This window comes from Protopterus annectens, chromosome 12.part0 (assembly GCF_019279795.1).
Source record: "Protopterus annectens isolate FY-2018-M chromosome 12.part0, PAN1.0, whole genome shotgun sequence".
NCBI lineage: Eukaryota > Metazoa > Chordata > Ceratodontiformes > Protopteridae > Protopterus > Protopterus annectens.
Genome location: NC_056746.1, coordinates 351,297,086 through 351,315,988, shown reverse-complemented (window position 1 = coordinate 351,315,988; position 18,903 = coordinate 351,297,086). Strand labels below are relative to the sequence as shown.

The window sequence follows — 18,903 nt, the reverse complement described above, 5'->3', positions numbered from 1 at the left end:
GGTGAATGCTGTACTTGCTTCTTTGTCTTTAATGTAGTTTTAGACTTCGCTGTAGTTTTCATGGTAAGCTGTGAAGGTCTGAAAACACCCTCAGAAGCCGATGCCCGCTCAGCGGCTCTGGACCCATCTGAGGGGTTAGTTTCCTTAGGCCCAGTACCTTGAGTTTCCAGAGGCCTAGACATCTCCACGTGGGAGTTGGAGGTGGCCTGTGGCTCTGAGGTAGTGGGTGTTAGGGGCTGCAAAAGCGCCTCACTGAAAACCGGCGACTGGTCTAGGAGAGGCTTCATCGTCAGTTTTGGGCCTCGGATGCCTGTCCTTATCCTTGTCTTTGCGTTTTTTGTGTATTCCGGTCGTCGGTTGTTCTGACGGCATGGTATAATTAAACCTTCGGCCAAAGTAATGGCGAGCAAAGTCAAACCGACGTTTAATAGTGCGCTTGTTAAATCTAGCACAAAACCGACAACTAGTGACATCGTGGTTTGGGCCTAGGCATGGAATACAGTAAGAATGAAAATCCTTATGAGGTATTTGCTTCCCACAAGAAATACAATTATTAACTTTTACTGACATTGGTCTGAGGCAAGAAAAAGTTTCCCCAACGGGGTACTTAGCTTTATTGAAGACTTTGGTTCTGAAATTCGAATTGAAAATCTCAGGAGTCGGCCGACCGGCACTTGCGAACTGCTTTTGCTTCGGGCACCGCGTGACAAGAAAGACTGGAGAAAATGGCATCGGCTGCATCTTGTATACCCCTAGCGCACTGACATCAGGGAAGAAGTGACAGTAACTGAAGCCGGGCCAAGACTTTGAAACTCTGGCCGACTGCGGGACCGTCTGACGGCAGGATAACCCAAGTGTAATGACTGCAGCAGTGAAACACGATGAATATCACCTCTTACATGAAACAAACTAGACTAAGCAAAAAGTACAGTTGTGTGCACTTACCATAAATGTAGATGTTCGAGTGTCTTCACCGTTGCAGTCATCACTGTAGGGTTCTTCCTGCAGGCAGGCAGTCCTCGGTCAGCCAGAACCCCAAGGTCTGGGTCCGGCATCGGCTGTTCAGTCGTGCTCCCTGACGTCAGAGCGCTAGGAGTACAAAGCTGCCAGCCGACGCCATGTTCTCCAGTTTTTCTTGCCCCAGATGTCAGATGCCCAAAAGTGAAGGCTAATAGTAAAACAAAAATGTAACATACAACAAACCCCATACCCTGTAGCAAATACACCTCAGAAGAAGGGTGAAGTAGGAAACCACAATAATGAAAGTATAAGAGAGGGCAGGAGGGAGGGTCACCCAGACTGCAACAGTGAAGACACTCTAACATCTACATTTATGGTAAGTGTACACAACTGTACTATGTTCGTGTTTCACTGTTGCAGTCATCACTGTAGGGTTGAATCCCAAAGCTGAGATAAAGGGTGGTGGTTATAGAGTAGAAGGGGTGGCTAGAAGGCCCTGCAATACTGCAGAAGCAAAGCCTGCCCTAGACTTAGAGTAAAGAGGGAGATTATAGTGCTTAGAGAAAGTATGCACTGAACTCCAAGTTGCAGCTTCCAAAATATCCTTGGTAGGTACTCCTCTGAGAAAGGCAGCTGAAGTAGCAGCAGCTCTGGTAGAGTGAGTCCTAATTTTTCCTGGGAATTGCTTTCCATGATGAGAGTAACAAAATCTGATTCCATGAGCAATCCATTTAGAAATGGTCTGTTTTGAAGTAGCTTTGCCTTGGGAATTTGTTGCATAAGAAACAAACAGTTGCTCTGTTTTCCTGATATCCTTGGTTCTGTCCAGGTAAAAACAAAGTTGTCTGTGTACATCCAAGGAATGCAAGATCCTTTCCCCCTTATTTTGTGGATTATTGAAAAAAGTTGGCAGGTGAATAGTTTGATTTAAAGCCACTTTGGAAACCACTTTAAGGACTAATCCTACTTTCATGCCTAAAGACACCCTATCTTGGTGAAAAATAATATAAGGTTCCACAGCCATGAGTGCTTGTAATTCCGAGACTCTCCTGGCTGAAGTCAAAGCCAGTAGGATAGCTGTCTTCCATGATAAATACTTAATATCAGATGTGGCAGCAGGCTCAAAAGAAGGCAGAGTGAGTTTTTCCAGAACATAGTTGAGGTCCCAGGGCAGGTATAAGTGGTGTCCTAGGGGGCCTTAAATTCTTTGCTCCTCTGAGATATTGTTTCACAAGTGGATGCGAAAAGATTGGAGGATCTGTATTGTAATATGCAGAGATAGCTGAAGCATGTATTTTTATGGAGGAGAAGGATAAACCCTTATGTAGCATGTTTGTCAGGTAAAGTAAAATCAGTGGGATATTAGAGATGAGAGGATCTGAATCCTGAGCATGCATCTAGGTGCAAAATCTCTTCCATTTACCTGCATAAGATTTTCTAGTGCTAGGCCGTCTGGCTTCTAAGATGACATCCATGACCTGTTTGGGAAGGAAAGGATTAATCATAGACCCTGAATTCGCCAGGCTGCCAGGCTGAGAGTTTTGACATGAGAGTGCAGAACCTGGCTCTGCTGTTGGGACAAAAGATTTGGAATACGAGGTAAAATCCAAGGAGGCTCCTGGGATAGATTCATCAGTGTTGAGTATCAAAATTGACGAGGCCAATTTGGGGCCAGTAAAATCATCATCTTGGGCTTGTCCTGCTTGATCTTTAGTAGCACCCGTGGAAGAAGAGGTAGTGGCAGAAAGGCATACCCAGAGAGGTTTCTCCAACTGAATGATAGTGCATCCACTTTCCATGCTAGCTTGTGAAATGTCCTTGTGCAAAAAATCTGTAACTGGTGGTTGAGGGGGGATGCAAATAGATCTATGTCCGGGCAGCCCCAGGCTTCAGTAATCATCTTGAATATTTGGGTGTCTAGCATCCACTCGTGTGGGTCTGACAGGTTCCTGCTCAGGCTGTCTGCCAGAATATTTTGTTTTCCTGGCAGGAACTGAGCTTGTAGATCCACTTTGCAAGCTAGAGCTGTGTTCCATAGAGTCATGGCTAGTCTGCAAAGGGGGTAGGAGTGTGAACCCCCTTGCTTGTTTATGTACCACATAACTGGGGTGTTGTCTGTCCGTATCAGTAGTTGTCCTGGTTGTAGAAGATCCCTGAAAGCCAAGAGGGCATTCTGTACAGCTAACATCTCTTTTAAATTGATATGTAGGTGCTTCTGATCCTCTGTCCATAAACCTTGCAGACCTTTTCCCCTGCAAGTGGGCTCCCCATGCGTAATCCGAGGCGTCCGTGGTTAACACTTGGCTGGCTGGAGGCAGACTGAAGGCTTTCCCTTTGTTGTGAAGACATGCCATGGTCCACCAATAGAATTCCTTTTGTAGGCAAAGCAAGACAGCAATCTGTGTGTCTAGACTGTGGCAATGCTGGGACCATACACTTTTTAGGTACCATTGTATTTTTCTCAAATGTAGTCTTGCATTTGGTATGAGAAGGATGCAGGAGGCCATGTAACCCAAAGAGTGCAGGAATTTCCTTGCAGTTAGCCGAGTTATTGACGCCAAGGTTTTGAAAGTTGAAGCCAGCTGCAGTTGTTTTTTCGGATGTCAGGAATGCCATCTGGGTTGTTGTGTTTAGAAGAGCACCCAGAAAAGTTATCTGTTGTGTGGGTGTCAAATTTGACTTTATGTTCACAGTGAATCCCAAGTACTTGAGTAGATTTTGAACAAATTCCAGGTGCTGGAGTAAGACATCCTTGCTGTCTGCTTGAATAAGGCAGTCGTCCAGATAAGGGTAAATTTGAATTCCCTTGAGTCTGCAATAAGCCACTACTGGTGCCAGGCACTTGGTAAAGACCCTGGGCACAGTAGACAAGCCAAAAGGCAGTGCAGAGAATTGGTAATGTTTCGAGCCGGCCTTGAACCTGAGGAATTTTCTGCACTCCTGTCTGATAGGGATGTGTAGGTAAGCCTCCTTTAAATCCAATGTCACCATTCATGCATTTTTGCTCAACATTGGCAGAAGCTGCTGCAGAGTAAGCATCTTGAACTTTGGTATCTCCAGGAAGGTGTTTAAGACTGAGAGATCCAGGATGGGTCTCCATGAATTTTGCTTTCTGGGAACTAGGAAGAGCCTTGAGTAAAAGCCTTGTCCCGTCTCTGATTGTGGAACCAGTTCTATGGCCCTCATAGCCATGAGGGATCCCACCTGGTTTAATGCCTCTGCCCATTGGTGTTTTGGTAGGTCTGGCCATCCGTTTGGTCTTGGCAAGGTATGAAAGTGGAATTTGTAACCTCTTGAAACTACATCCAGAACCCACTTGTCTTGAGTTATGTAAGTCCAATTTTGTTGAAAAAGAGAGAGTTTTCCTCCTAGAGGGGCTTCCAGGAGAGAAGTTCCTGGAGCCATGCAGGGGGAGTCATTGAGCCTGTTTTCTATAAGATTGAGGTCTGTCCTCTCCACCCCTGGGGGTGGAAGCACTCCCCTGTCTAGGTCTATAAGAGGTCTGTGCTTGGGCCCTCCCTCTGGAGCGCCAATATCTACCCCTCTGAGGCCTGTCCGAGCTGGGAAAGGACCAATTTTTAGTTGGTCAATTTCTGCTAAATCTTGGGGGCTGAACTTGTAAGAAATCCTTAACCGTTTTGCATAGATTTTGCCTTTTCCTCCATTTTCTTTATCACCTCCTTCAGCCTTAGACCCAAACAAAACATTATGCTGAACAGGAGCATCCAGTAACTTTGCTTTCACTTGATCAAGTAAGTTTTGCTCCTTTAACCAAGCATGCCTTCCAAGGACTGTGCCAGAGGTAGCCGCCCTGCATGAAGCTTCCAAGGCATCAAAACCACAGTGTAAACCATGCTTCCCCACTTGTTCAGTTGCATGTATCAAATCGTGTAATTCCTTATTATCTGCACATGCAGAAATGGTACCTAACTTTTGTTTCATAACTGACAGTAGAAATTGCTGATATTTTAGCATATGAAATTGACAATTTAAAGCCCTAATAGATAAAGTAGCAGAAGTGTACACTTTTTTGCCCCATCTCTCCAAAGCTCTAGAATCCTTATCTGTCGGAATAGGGTTTTTAGCAGAGGCGGCCTTAACCCCCTTAGGGCCCTGAGAAATGGTTTCTGGATCAGCAGTAGGATTTTTGTAAAAGAACTGGTGTGAGTCAGGGACACCTGTAATATCTGTTGGGCTTAGCAGAGGCTGGAGGAAAGGAGTCAGGAGTTAAATTAGCCTCAGAAAAGGCATCATCCACAATATCCAAAATAGGGGGAAATAGCCAGGGGTCTATGTTGGGGAAGAAGGAGGAAATCCCTAAGACTTTTCTTAGATTCCGAGTACTCCTGTCCTTCCCAGTGAAAATGTTCCCTCATGTCATGTAAAGTTTCCCCAAAAGAAAAATCCTCAGGGGGAGAAGCTGATGGAATGGATTCCTCAGCATCAGAATCCTCATAAGGAGGGAAAGTATATTCCTGTTCAGAGGAAGACACTGAAGAAATAGATGCCTGATCAGAAGATTTATAATCCAATTCTCGCCTTGGCCTTTTGTCTGGAGGGGGATGTGAACCCCTAATCGTGGTTAGTAAGTCCTCCGCCATTTTAAGTAGCTGTTTCTGAGATTTGGTTAGTAAGTCCTCCGCCATTTTAAGTAGCTGTTTCTGAGATTTGGGTCCTGGATCAGAAGAGGCCTGGGCTGGTGTCTTAGATTTAGGAGTCTTTGCCTTTGTCTTTGCCTTTGCCTTTATCAGAAGCTGTGTAGGCCTGAAAACCCCCTAGGAAGCCGGTACCTGCACAGCGGCTCCAGACCTATCCGAGGGAGCATTGTCCGAAGGTCCTGCAGCTGAAGTACTCAAAGGCCTAGTTGGCTCCTCGTGGGAGGCAATCGGTTCAGAAATGGCCGACGACAGGGGCTGCAAAAGCGCCTCACTGACGACGGCCGAACCTGTAGCTGGCTCTGCTTGTAAAACGTCGTCTGATTTGGACCTCGGAGGCCTGTCCTTATCCTTGCGTCATTTGTGAACTCCGGTAGTCGGAAGCTTGTCCGACGACATTTTATAATTAAATCGTCTGCCAAAGTAGTGAAAAGCTAAATCGTACCTCTGCTTAAACGTACGTTGGTTAAATCTAGCACAAAACCGACAACTAGCTACGTCGTGGTCAGGGCCTAAACAAGGAATACAGTAAGAATGGAAATCCTTATGAGGTATTTGCTTCCCACAAGAAATGCAATTTTTAACTTTTTCTGACATCGGACTGTAGCAAGAAAAAAGTTTCTCCAACGGGGTACTTAGCTTTGAGAAGAAGTAGTAAGTCTTTGGACTGAAGCAAGAAAAAATATCAGGAGTCAGCCGACCAGCACTTGCAAACTGCTTTCACCGCACGGCAAGAAAGACTGGAGAACATGGCGTTGGCTGGCAGCTTTGTACTCCTAACGCTCTGACGTCAGGGAGCATGACTGAACAGCCGACGACGGACCCAGACTTTGGGATTCTGGCCGACTGAGGACTGCCTGCCGGCAGGAAGAACCCTACAGTGATGACTGCAACAGTGAAACACGATGAACATCCACACTGTCCTCACCACTAAAGTTCTGGTCCAGACTATGTCCCAAACAACCCAGGTTCGACTAAATGCCTAAACAAAATAAGAAACCGCCAGGAAAGGATAGCAGTATGCAGCCAATGCTAGCTTACTCAGACCTTTTCCCTGGGAAATGAGCTGAAGTCCAATCACAGCAGCATCAACTAGGGAATGGCCTGTAAATCTGGCTCCTGCAACAGGCATGCATGAAGGAAATAACTCCAACAATGAGTGCACAGCACTTCACCCAAGGACTGCGGGTATATGGAAGTGTAAACAGATACTGGCTGAATTTGCTGGCACTTCACTGTGTCCTTCAGTTACTGGAGGGGGGATGCTACGAGTGCCCCAGTTACCAACAGGCTGTGAATAAGATACCTGGCTCTTATCTCCTCCTGGTACTGAAGAGGGTGAGATACAAAAAGGTCAGTACATTATGGAGATTTCCATAGGAAAACAGGGGAGGGGCAAATCTGTCCAGTTACTGCAATTTCAACATACTTTTCATAACTGGCTTAAGCTTCCAAATCATGCAAGTAAGACAATGGCATTTGGCATATGATCCAGTCCCACCACTAAGTAAGCTGAAAAGGTCAGGCCATTTGCTTGGCAGATGTACTGTATGTTTATATGCACGGTGGTTTCAATATCTCTGCCACAAACTTTTAAAATGCAATTATACTGGCACTTCATGAAAGTAGTAAAAAAAAACTGTGTATGTATACATGTGTGTATATGTGTGTGTGTGTGTGTGTGTGTGTGTGTGTATATATATATATATATATATATATATATATATATATATATATATATATATATATATATATATATATACATACATACACATGTGTATGTATACATGTATATACACACACAAATATTTATATATATACACATATATATATATATATATATATATATATATATATATGTATAGATACATATTATACGTGCATACATACACACACACACGCACACACACACAATACTGTTCTGATGGCAAATTCACATACCAAAGCATCAGCATTATAACAGTTCCTAACAAAAGAAAAGTTATGAACTTACTATAATGCTAGATCCTTGTATCTCTTTTATCCGGTTAGACCTCTGGGTTGTCAGATCCAACCAACCTCAGCATCTTTTTATGAAGCTGTAGAGCAGAGGCTGTGAATCTTCCCCTACCCATAACACCTTCCATTCCAGCCAAGTACCTCAGATCGAGTTTGCAGACAGTGCTAACTATTAAGTACAGAGATGTTAATGGACATATGAAGAGCCATAGAAAAGTATAGCATACAGAACTGTTCACACACAGTATCCAGTCACCAGAAGCTATCAATAAGAATACTGGAAGGGGGAAGGAGGGAGGTATGTTGAACCAGACAAAAAAGGAACAACATGGATATATAAAGAAGTTATGTTCTTACCATAAAGTTACATGTTTGTTGTCCTTTATCTCGCCTTCCTTCTTTCTGGTTGGGTTCGGAGCAGATTTCGGCTCCAACTCTGCCAACTTTTAAAGCTCGAAGAATCCTTACTGACTCGAGGCTAACCCTTTATCCCAGCAGGCTTAGCGGTAGCTACCCAGATCTCATTTGTGAGAACTAACCACTAGATAAGAGAACTAGAACTTACCCAATAAAAGAAGGTAACTAAACAATACTGTTTCCTTGTACCGAAAACAATAGAACAATGGTGACAAGGACTATACCAAAAGCTGAAAAGCAAAGGAAACTCAGCCAAATCAGCCAAACAAAGGAAATTCCTCTCAATCATCCAGGATTGGGGAAGGACGGAGGGATGCAAGAAGGAAGGTGAGATAAAGGACAACAAACATGGAATGTCATGGTAAGAGCATAACTTCTTTATGTTATGTTGTCCATCTAGTCTTCATTCTTTCTGGTTGGGACAGCACCCCCAGCACCTAAATCCTGGGTGGCTCACTGGAAAAGAGACTTCAGAACCGTGGAACCAAAGGATGCCCTGTTCTGAGAGGCCATGTCCACTTTGTAATGAGTAATGAAGGTATGGGGAGTAGCCCATGTTGCCGCCGCACAAACAGTATCTAATGGAAGCTTAGCTTGAAAGGCTATGGAGGTAGCCAAGGACCTAGTAGAATGTCCCCTTACATTTCCCCGGGACAGATACATTCCGAGACTCATAAGCATAAGTAATAGTATTGGACAGCCATTTTGACAAACTCACATTGGAAACTGGTGAGTCTTGCTTACTCTGAGAGAAGGATACAAACAGCTGATCTGACTTTCTGATGTCCTTAGTTCTTTGAAGATAAAATTGTAACTGTCTGTGGACATCCAATTGATGTAACAAACTCTGCCTTGCTGCCATAATTTGGAAAGAAAATAAGAGGTTCAACTGACTGATTCAAATTATACTCTGAACAGACATTTGGTAAAAAGGAAGGATTAGTTCTAAGAGATACTCTAACCTTGTGAAAGATTATATAAGGCGGGCAGATGAAAGTGCCTGTAACTCAGAAACCTGCCTAGCTGATGTAACAGCAATCAGGAAGAAGGTCTTCCATGATAAGATCTTTAGAAGACAAGAAGCGACTGGTTCAAAGGGAGGGAGGATCAGAGCCACTAGTACTAAATTTAAATCCTAAGGATGGAGAGGTCTTAAATAGGGTAGCACCTTTCAAAAAGGCCTTACACAGCTTGTGGGACATGACGTTAGAACCTAGAAGGTTCACATGAAAATTAGAAATAGCAGCCAGTTGAACACAAATCACAGCAGCCGCTGCTTCTTTTTCAAAGGTTTCTGCCAGGAAGTCCAAAATTTTTGAAATTGGGGCTGTAAAGGGATCAATGTCACTTTGCTCGGCCCAGAAGGAGAACCTCTACCATTTACTAGCGTAAAGTTTCCTAGTAGTTGGGTTTATGAGAAGAGATTAAAATATGTTGAACCACAGGTGAGATACCTGGGAGCCTGGCTAGGACTGGAAGTGGAGAAACCAAGCTGTCAGCTTGAGAGTTTGAATGGAGGGATGACGAGGACCCGACTGATGTGTCAGGAGGTCTGGAACCGGATCCAGAATCCAAGGCTCCTCTTGCAGGTAATGCCAAAGGAATGGGAACCATATCTGACAAGGCCAATACGGGGCAATGAGTATCAGCTTGCGACTCAGCAACTTTGCTTTCTGACGAACTTTTGGAATTAAGGGGAAGGGGGGGTAAAGGCGTAAAGAATCCCGGGGGGCCAATCGAGGATAACTGCATCTCTGGGTGACTGTCTCGGTGGGGGAGGTAGCTGCTGCATTTGTTGTTTAGGTAGGAGGAAAAAAGATTGCAAGCATGGCTGGCCCCATCTGCGGAAGATCATATCCGCCACATCTTGTTTCAGAGACCACTTGTGGGGCGTGAGAATTGCTCTGCTGAACATGTTGGACTTCCCCGGATTGTGCGCTGCAACCAGAAAACACAGAGGAAATCGCCCACTGCCATACTTGAAGGGCCTCCCGACACAAGAGGCAAGATATGGTTCCATCCTGTTTGTTGATGTACCACACTAATGACATGTTGTCCATCTGAATTGCTATATATAGCCTAAAGGAAGAGAGTCGTGAAGTGCTTGCAATGTTAATAACACCGCTCTCATCTCCAGGACATTGATGTGCAAATGGGCCAAGTACCTTGGATTGTCTGTCCCAGATAATGCCCCCCCACCCTATCTGGGAAGCATCCGTGGTTAGTGTGGCTAACGGATGAGGGACTACAAAGGGTCTGCCTAGAGTGTCTAGGGGAGAGTGGAGCCACCACTGTAGATCTTTCTTGCAAGCATCCGTGATTAAGATCATGTGTGACATTGGTATATCCTGATACGACCACTGAGTGAAGAGGAGCCATTGCAAAATCCTCATATCTTAACGAGCTAATGAGACTAGAGTAATGGCAGCTGCCATCAAACCCAAGACCTTTAGGACTAACCGAGCCTGAACCTTTGACTTTGACAAGAGGAGAGAGACCTGACCTTGAATGGCAAGCACCCTTTCTTGTGCGAGCTTGGCTATCATGTCTCTTGTATTTAGTTCAGCGCCTATGAAAATTAATACACTGAGAGGGCAACAAGGCCGATTTTGCGTAATTTATTGTGATTCCTAGGCATGCACAAGTGTGAATCGTGAGGTTCCTGCCCCTTAAGAGATGATGCTCGGTGGTGGCAGTGAGGAGCCAGTCGTCTAGGTAAGGAAACACCTGGAATCCCAAACGTCTCAAGTGAGCTGTTACTACTGCCATGCATTTGCTGAACACCCTGGGGGCTGTGGTGAGACCAAAGGGCAGAGCTCTGAACTGGTAATGACTGGTTCCCAGCCAGAAGCGTAAATGTCTCCTGGACTGCCTGTCCATTTTTATATGGTAGTACACTTCCTGGAGATTGATGGGGGACATCCAATCGTCCTGACCCAAAAAAAGGGTAGAATGGAATGCAGTGTCACCATTCGGAACTTGGTCTTCTTTACTGACCTGTTTAACATGTAGAGATCCTAGATAGGTCACCAGTCCCATCTTCTCGAACTAAAAAGAACTTTGAGTAAGTTCCAGATTCAATCTGGTCTACAGGGACTTCCTAAATGGCTCTTTTTTACAGCAAAGTTTTTACTTCTAATGCTGCTTGATCCCAAAGATTAAGTAGAACATCTGGGATTGATGACTTTTGACTTCTTGGGGGTGTTTGGGAGAATGGAATTTCATAACCCCTGGATATTATGCACCGTACCCACGTGTCTTCTGTTATATCTTGCCAGGCTCTTGGGCACAGTGATATTCTGCCCCCGACTGCCTCCACAGGTGGGCAGCTGGGCAAACTTTCAGGGATTCTGAAAGGGCCTGGCAGAGAACGTATCCCTGTCGCCCTGTTGCAGACCCCACCACCGCGAGGTTGGCATCTCCGGTTATTACTTCCCCCTCTGCCTCTAGGGGAATTATCTCCACGAGTGCCTGGCGAAGCTCCCTGGGATTTACAGAACCACATTTTTCCACTCTTCTGGCCTTTGGGATAAGGCCAGGATGGAGTGGAAAAGCGGACTCCTAAGGCAGAGAGTTTTGCCATCTCATTCACCCCTGATAAGAGTCTCTCGATCTTGCGGCCTGAACAAGGCCGAGCTGACAAAGGGGTGTTCATGAAGGAGGACTTGAAGGGCTCTGCAAATTGACAAGGATGCATCCAGGAGTGTCTGCAAAGAGCCACTCCTGTGCCTGCAGCCCTACTCGCTTCATCTGCTGCTTAAGAAATCAGGCGCATGGAGGAGTTAACAATGGAGGTTAGGGTCGCTAGCTGGTTATCCGACTTGGAAGCAGCCCCTCCCTCAGCTGAAGGATCCTGGAGGGTATCTCCCAGCTCTTTAAGGAGATCCCTCTGAAGTCTTGGGAAATGTGTCAAATAGTTTAGCGACCGAAGAGTAAAGGCCGCTAAAGAGAAAACACGCTTTCCATATACATCCATGGCTCTACACTCCTTGTTTGGCGGATGGATAGAAGAGGAAGTCTCCGCGAGTTCCTTCTTGGTGGCTGCTGCCACCACCATAGCATCAACTGACATGCCTTTAGAGAGAAAAGTCCTGTCCACTGGTGCGGTCATGAATTTGTTCGGCCTTCTCGGAACGGGCTCCATGGTCTCTGGAGCACTCCACGCCTTCTGATTCACTACAGACAAAAGTGGGTCGAAAGGTGGAAGGGTCAGGAACCAAACGCATCCAGGTACACAGACTCGTCCTCAGAAGGGGCAAGGGACTTCCAGTTTCCCCTCTGCCTAAAGATTGCCAGGATGTCTGAGAATGAGTCATCTGCAGAGGGGGACCATGGGGACCCTTCCGAGTCATCCAAGTCCATGTCAGAAGTGACTGACTCAGGGGAGTCCACATGCTTCCTCTTACATTTTTTTCTTCCTGGGACCCTCCTCTGAGGCATGCTCAGGAGAGGCTTGGAATAAGAGGGGTCGCCCTGTGTGGTGTCCTGAGGCATCGGTTCTCTACATTTGGGACGGAGATAAGTATCTCAGGCAGACACCAGTATCGATGGGGACGGAGCCAATGGAGCAGAGGGTGGGGCTGTCTCGGTGGACAGCACACTCCATCACCTCGAAGGCGCTGCGATCTAGAATAGAGGGAGGCTCCAGCTCCAAGAAACCTGGAGACCTCTTCCGCACCAAAGGCAATGTCTCCGAGGCAAATGAGGGAGCCAAACTCACCTGCACTGAGGCTCTGTCACTTCCCCCTTCAGAGCTGACAAGAGAGTCTCAGCGCCCAAACCCCTTGACAGAGCAGACTGTTGAGAAGGTCAGAGCGGATGTCAGAACCGACAAGGCAAGAGTTGTCGGAACAGATGGTTCCACCACTACCACCTTCCATGCACTCCGGCTTCAAACTGGACTCAGTTGAAGGAAGAATAGAGACAGGGACTGGTTTGGACAACTGAGCCACTTCCTTCTGGGCTGGGCCCAACAACAATTGAGCAAATACCCATGTCTTGAGCAGCCTCTTTACCACTCTTTCCACATCATCAGACAAACTTCTGGAAGATCGAGAGGACTGTGCCGATGAACGGTGTTACCTACCACTGACTGCAAAAGTGGAGATTGAAGCACAGATCTCACCAGGTCTAAAGAAGGAGATCTCGATCTCTTTTGAGTCCGGGATGGCTCCAAAGCCACAAATGGAGCCACCGGAGAAAAGGACTCTCTGGAGCCAACAATCAGCTCCGAAGGATCAGAAGATTTTGATTTTGTCGGCACTGAAGGTGGAGCCAACGACGATGCCAGTTTGTCATCGGATTGTTTTGAAGGCTGAGTATCCGATACTACTTCAACCTGAGGTTTTAATAACCCTCTCAAAATAAGTTTGCTGCACCTCTCCTGCAAAACTTGTGCGCTAGACATGGAAAACAAAGCACGAGTTCTGCAGGTGAACCGCACCTAAACAATAAACACAACTCATGTGACCATCTGTAAGAAATATTTTTTGGCAACACGGGTCGCATTTCTTGAATCATGACTGCTTAGGAGCTGCTTTAGACATTATAAACAGAAAGGGACTAACAACAAGAAAGTTTTTTTTTTTTTGAAAGAAGAAGATAGAAAAGAGGGGAAGAAGAGTAGGAGGGTAGCCTCTACGTTAAACGGCTACTGCTCCCAAAGGCCCTAGGTAGCAAAGAGGGAAAAAGGGACAAGACAAAAACCCTCATGAAAAAAATAGGCCGCCGACAGCATAGCAAAAAACACAGTAATAGGTTCATAGGTTTATACTAGGCTATCTGCCCTAAGGCATTTATAAGCCTAGCCCAAATTATTGTGGCTTACGCCACCCCTTATATGAAAAAATACTGTGCCCATTAGTTTGTTGTGCCTCTGTCCAGCAGTGACACAGAGTTGATTCCTGGGGTAAACCTACGATCTCCCATCCACAGGTCTAGATTTCTCTTGAACAGAGTCAGCGAGGTGCTCTGCCTCACATGGTCCTATTTATATCCGTGCTAAGGTTTAAGTCGTTTGCTCTAGTGGTTTTGGTGGATTTGGATTTTTTGAGGTGGAGCATGTCCATTAATTCCGGGTTGGACATGGCCTTGTATGTCAGGCACATGTCACCTCTGAGCAGACGGTATGCGACTGAATAGAGCTGGAGTTTCTTCAATCTGGCAGCATATGACAGATTTTGGAGTCCCTTTATCCTTTTGGTGAGGAACTTTTGGGGTCTCTCCAATTGCTGCAGATGTCGGGTGAGATACATCCCGAATGGGGCATTGTACCGATCATTGGTCTGATAAGTGAAGAGTACAGGGGAACAATGACCTCACTAGATCTGGATGTGAATCCCTTCATGATCAGGTGGGCAATGTAGAAGGTCTTTCTAACCACTTTAGCAATGTGAGTGTCAAAAGAAAGGCCACTGTCAACCTGGGTCCCCAGGTCCCTGATAACCTCTGCTGTGCTTAGTGGATTGCCACCTATATGGTAGCTTGGGGTTACCTTGTTTTTCCCGAAGGGTATGACTATACATTTTTGGCGTTTAACTTCAGGCCATGGCTCTGGCACCAGCTATCTGTTTCCGTGAGTCCCTTCTGAAGGATATCCGTGTCCGATGCACTTTCCACTATAGGCCCAGTTTGCCGTCGTCTGCAAACTTTGTCAGCCAAAGTCCTCCCATCTTGGCCTGTACTTCTGAGAAGTAGATGCCAAACAATAGGGGGGCAAGGACCGAGCCCTGTGGGACACCACTTGTGACCGGCTTGGAGTCTGACACAGCGCCAGCAACTCTAACCCTGTGGGTTCTGTCCTTAAGCCAGTTTGCAACCCATCTTGTGACATATGGGTTTACATTTAAGCTGGTAAGTTTTTCTACAATACCCGAGTGGGGTATTGTGTCGAAAGCCTTTGCAAGGTCAAGGTAGGCTGTATGGACTGCCTTTCCCTCATCAATGGCCTTGGTGACTGTTTCGAAGAAGTCAACCAAGTTCAAAAGGCATGATCTTCCCTTGACAAAGCCAAACTGGGTCGGGTCCAATGTCTGCAAGTGAGGGCAGGGGTGCTAAAGAAGAGAAAACTCTAAGGAAATTTAGCCTAAAACAATAATTTTGACAGAAAAAAATTCACTACATAGCCTGAGCCAGCAGAAGACAATCTTGAAGTTGCAAGTGGCAAACGAGATCTGGGTAGCTTCTCCTAAGCATGCTGGGATAAGGGGTTAGTCTCGAGCCAGTGGCTGAGTCGGAGCCGAGATCGGCTTCGAACCCAACCAGAAAGAAGGAAGGCGAGACGGATAACATAACATCATTATATTATGTACATAACTTACGTATTTGATGTCTATTTTTGTCAGATTCAACCTTTGGGACAGATTCCCAAGGTGTTACACACCTAGATGGTACAAAGGAAGGACATACCTGAGAATGGTGAAACCAAAAGACGAGCGTGATGTGGACGTAATACAATTTACAACAGCATACAAAGGTATGGACAGTGGACAGTAGCTACTGCACTTGTAGAGAAAGCTTTTGGTTTTGCATTTAAGGGCATGCTCACTTTACTATAAACAAAGGAAATGCATTACGACAGCCATTTGAAAAATGTGAATTTTGATATACCTTCACCCAACGTTGACTTTGCGAAGGATATTGACAGTTGATTTGACATTGAGAATCTTGGAGAAAAAGATTGGCAAATCAACTGACTGATTCAGATTTGTTTCAGATGTGACTTTGGGCATAAGGGATGAATTTGTTCTCATGGTCACTCTGTTTTTATAAAAAGTCAAATATGATGGCTTGCAAGACAGTACTTGTAACTCAGAAATTCATCTAGCAGAGGTAACTGCAACAAGGAAGAAGGTTTTCTAGGACAGAAACTTCAAAAGTCTGTTGAAGCTGCTAGTGCTTGGGGGTCCAGGCTTGAAGCATTATAAAGATAATCCACAGAGGGACTGGGTTTCTAATCAGAGGTCTGAGTAAGAAGCCCTTAAGGAAAGCCTTACAAATTTTCAGAGGCTATGGAACAGTCATCGTGTCTTGTGTGAAAATTTGAGATGGCAGTCATCTGCCCTTTGATAGTCAAGAAACGGGAACTCTTCTGAAAGAGTTGTGATTAAAAAAAAAATAAAAAATTCAAAGGAAGAAATTCTGAAAAAGGGTCTCATCTATTTGATAAGGCCCAAACAGAAAGATTTTTCTACCTGATTTGGTACATCTTTTTTGTGGACTGCTTTTTCGAAGCTGAAATAATGTGGACCACACTGAGAAAGGTAGCCTAGCATATCTGGCTATTGCTAGAATTGGAAGAATCATGTGGTCAGTTTCAGGGCTTTTAGATCTGGCAGAGGCAATCCGGAAGGGTGACTCAGAAGGTCTGGATTCAAATCCAATACTCATGGAGGATGCAGCAAAAATCAGGCCACAGGTAGGGGAAAGTACAGTTGTGTACACTTACCATAAATGTAGATATTAGAGTGTATTCACTGTTGCAGTCATTACATTTGGGTAATCTGCTGGCAGGTTGCCCTCAGTTGGCCTCAATAACAAAGTCTTGGGTCCTGCGTCGGTTGCTGTCTCCTTTTCCATTACATCAAGTCGTCAGGGGTATAAAACATGCAGCCAACGCCATTTTAATCAGTTTTTCTTGCCCCAGATGTCAGGTGCCCCCTAAATGGGGAGCAAAAATATATGTAAATAAACTAAGTATATAAATGCACCTTAGAAAAATAAAATTTACCTTCAACTAAAATCAAATACACCACAAAGGCTTTTGAGTATAGTGAAGAAAAGAAAAGGTATAGAACGGGTTACCCACCCACCATACCCCAGACTGCAACAGTGAATACACTCGAACATCTACATTTATGGTAAGTGTACACAACTGTACTATGTTCTTCGTGTTTCACTGTTGCAGTCATTACATTTGGCAGAGGATGGAACTAAACAGCATTAGGAGCAGCTATAAGGCCCTGCAAGACTGCAGTGGTAAAGCCTGCCCTGGATTTAGAGAAGAGAGATAAATGATAATGCTTTGTGAACGAATGCACAGAGCTCCAAGTAGCAGCTTCTAGAATGTCTTTGGTTGGGACCCCTCTGAGAAAAGCTGCTGAAGTAGAGGCCGCCCTGGTGGAATGGGATCTGATCCCCTTGGGCACAGGTTTACCATGGTGCAAATAGAAACAAATGCAGTGGCTTATCCATTTAAAAATAGTCTGCTTTGATATAGCCTTCCCCTCTGATCCTGCAGCAAATGCTACCAGTAGTTGCTCAGACTTTCTTAGATATTTTGTCCTGTTTAAGTAGAATCTTCGTTGTCTGTGTACATCCAATGAATGCAGAATCCGCTCCCCCTTGTTCTGCAGATTTGGGAAAAAAGTTGGCAGGTGAATGGTCTGGTTAAGAGCCACACTGGATATTACCACCTTAGGCATAAAAGAAGGATTGGTCCTGAGGGTCACTCTGTCTGGGTAAAATATAATGAAAGGCTCCAATGCTATGAGAGCCTGTAGTTCTGAAACCATTCTTGCTGAGGTGACTGCCAAAAGAAAAGCGGTTTTCCAGAATAGAAATTTTATATCCGTAGTAGCTGCTGGTTCATAAGGAGGCAGGGTGAGTTTTTCCAACACAAAATTGAGGTCCCCATGCAGGAGTTGGTGTTTTCCTGTGAGGCCTTAAATCTTTGGCCCCTCTGAGATGCTGTTTAAGCAGTGGATGAGAAAAGAGGGGAGGCTCTGTGTAGTAAAGAGCCGAGATGGCAGAGGCATGGATTTTTATTGAAGAAAAAGATAGGCCCTTATCAAGCATCTCAGTTAAGTATTGTAAAATTTGAGGAATATTGGGCTTTGCTGTGTCTATTCCTTGTGCTTGGTTCCAAGCACAGAATCTCTTCCATTTATCAGCATAAGATTTTCAAGTACTAGGCCTTCTAGCTTCCAAAATGACATCCATCACAGGTTTACTGAGAGATGTGGTTTGAATAATTAATTGATTAGCCATGCTGCAAGATTCAGAGTTTGGAGCTGAGTGTGCAGAATTTGAAAGTTCTGCTGAGACAGTAGGTGAGGTGTTTGAGGCAAGTACCACGGAGGAAGGTGTGACATATTCCTTAGAAGCGGGTACCAATGCTGGCGAGGCCAGTCCGGAGCAATTAGGATCATTTTTGTTTTTTTCTGTCTGACGTTTAGTAAGACCATAGAGAGTAGAGACAAAGGGGGAAAGGCATAGACTGATGGGTTTCTCCAGCTGAATGATAGAGCATCCACTTTCCATGCACTTTCGTGATGAGTTCTTCTGCAGAACTTGTCCAACTGATAGTTTAGGGAGAGGCAAAAAGATCTATGTCCCGGCTCCCCCATTTTTGAGTCAACATGCTGAAGATTTGTGGATCCAGTTTCCATTTGTGCGGGTCCATAAGATTTCTGCTTAGGTCGTCTGCCAGAGTATTTTGCTTTCCTGGCAGGAATTGAGCTTGAAGATGTATTTGATAAGTCAAGGCTGTGCTCCACAAGGCCATGGCTGGTCTGCAAAAGGAGGTAGGAATGTGTACCCCCCCTGCTTGTTTATGTACCACATAACTGTGGTGTTGTCAGTCTTTAACAGTAGTTGTCCTGGATGAAGTAAGTCCTTGAAGGCTGTCAGAACATTCTGAACAGCTAGCATTTCTTTCTGGTTGATATGCAGATGCATTTGCTTTGGGCTCCATTTGCCCTGAATGCATCTCCCTGCCAGGTGGGCCCCCACAAGCAAAGTCTGATGAGTCTGTAGTTAGGGTTTGGGTGGCAGGGGATAGAGTGAATGACAGTCCCTTGTTCTGGTGACATGTCTCTGCCCACCAAAGAAACTCCTGTTGTAGGCAGGGAATGAGAGGAATCATGGTTTCCAG

General features: G+C 45.2%; 1 protein-coding gene across 1 annotated transcript in view; it reads right to left on the bottom strand.

Moving 5' to 3' along the window:
* LOC122816562 (E3 ubiquitin-protein ligase RNF216-like) overlaps positions 1 to 18,903 on the bottom strand; it is a gene marked incomplete in the record, with an annotated part of 2,262,287 nt that overhangs the window by 1,832,938 nt on the left and 410,446 nt on the right.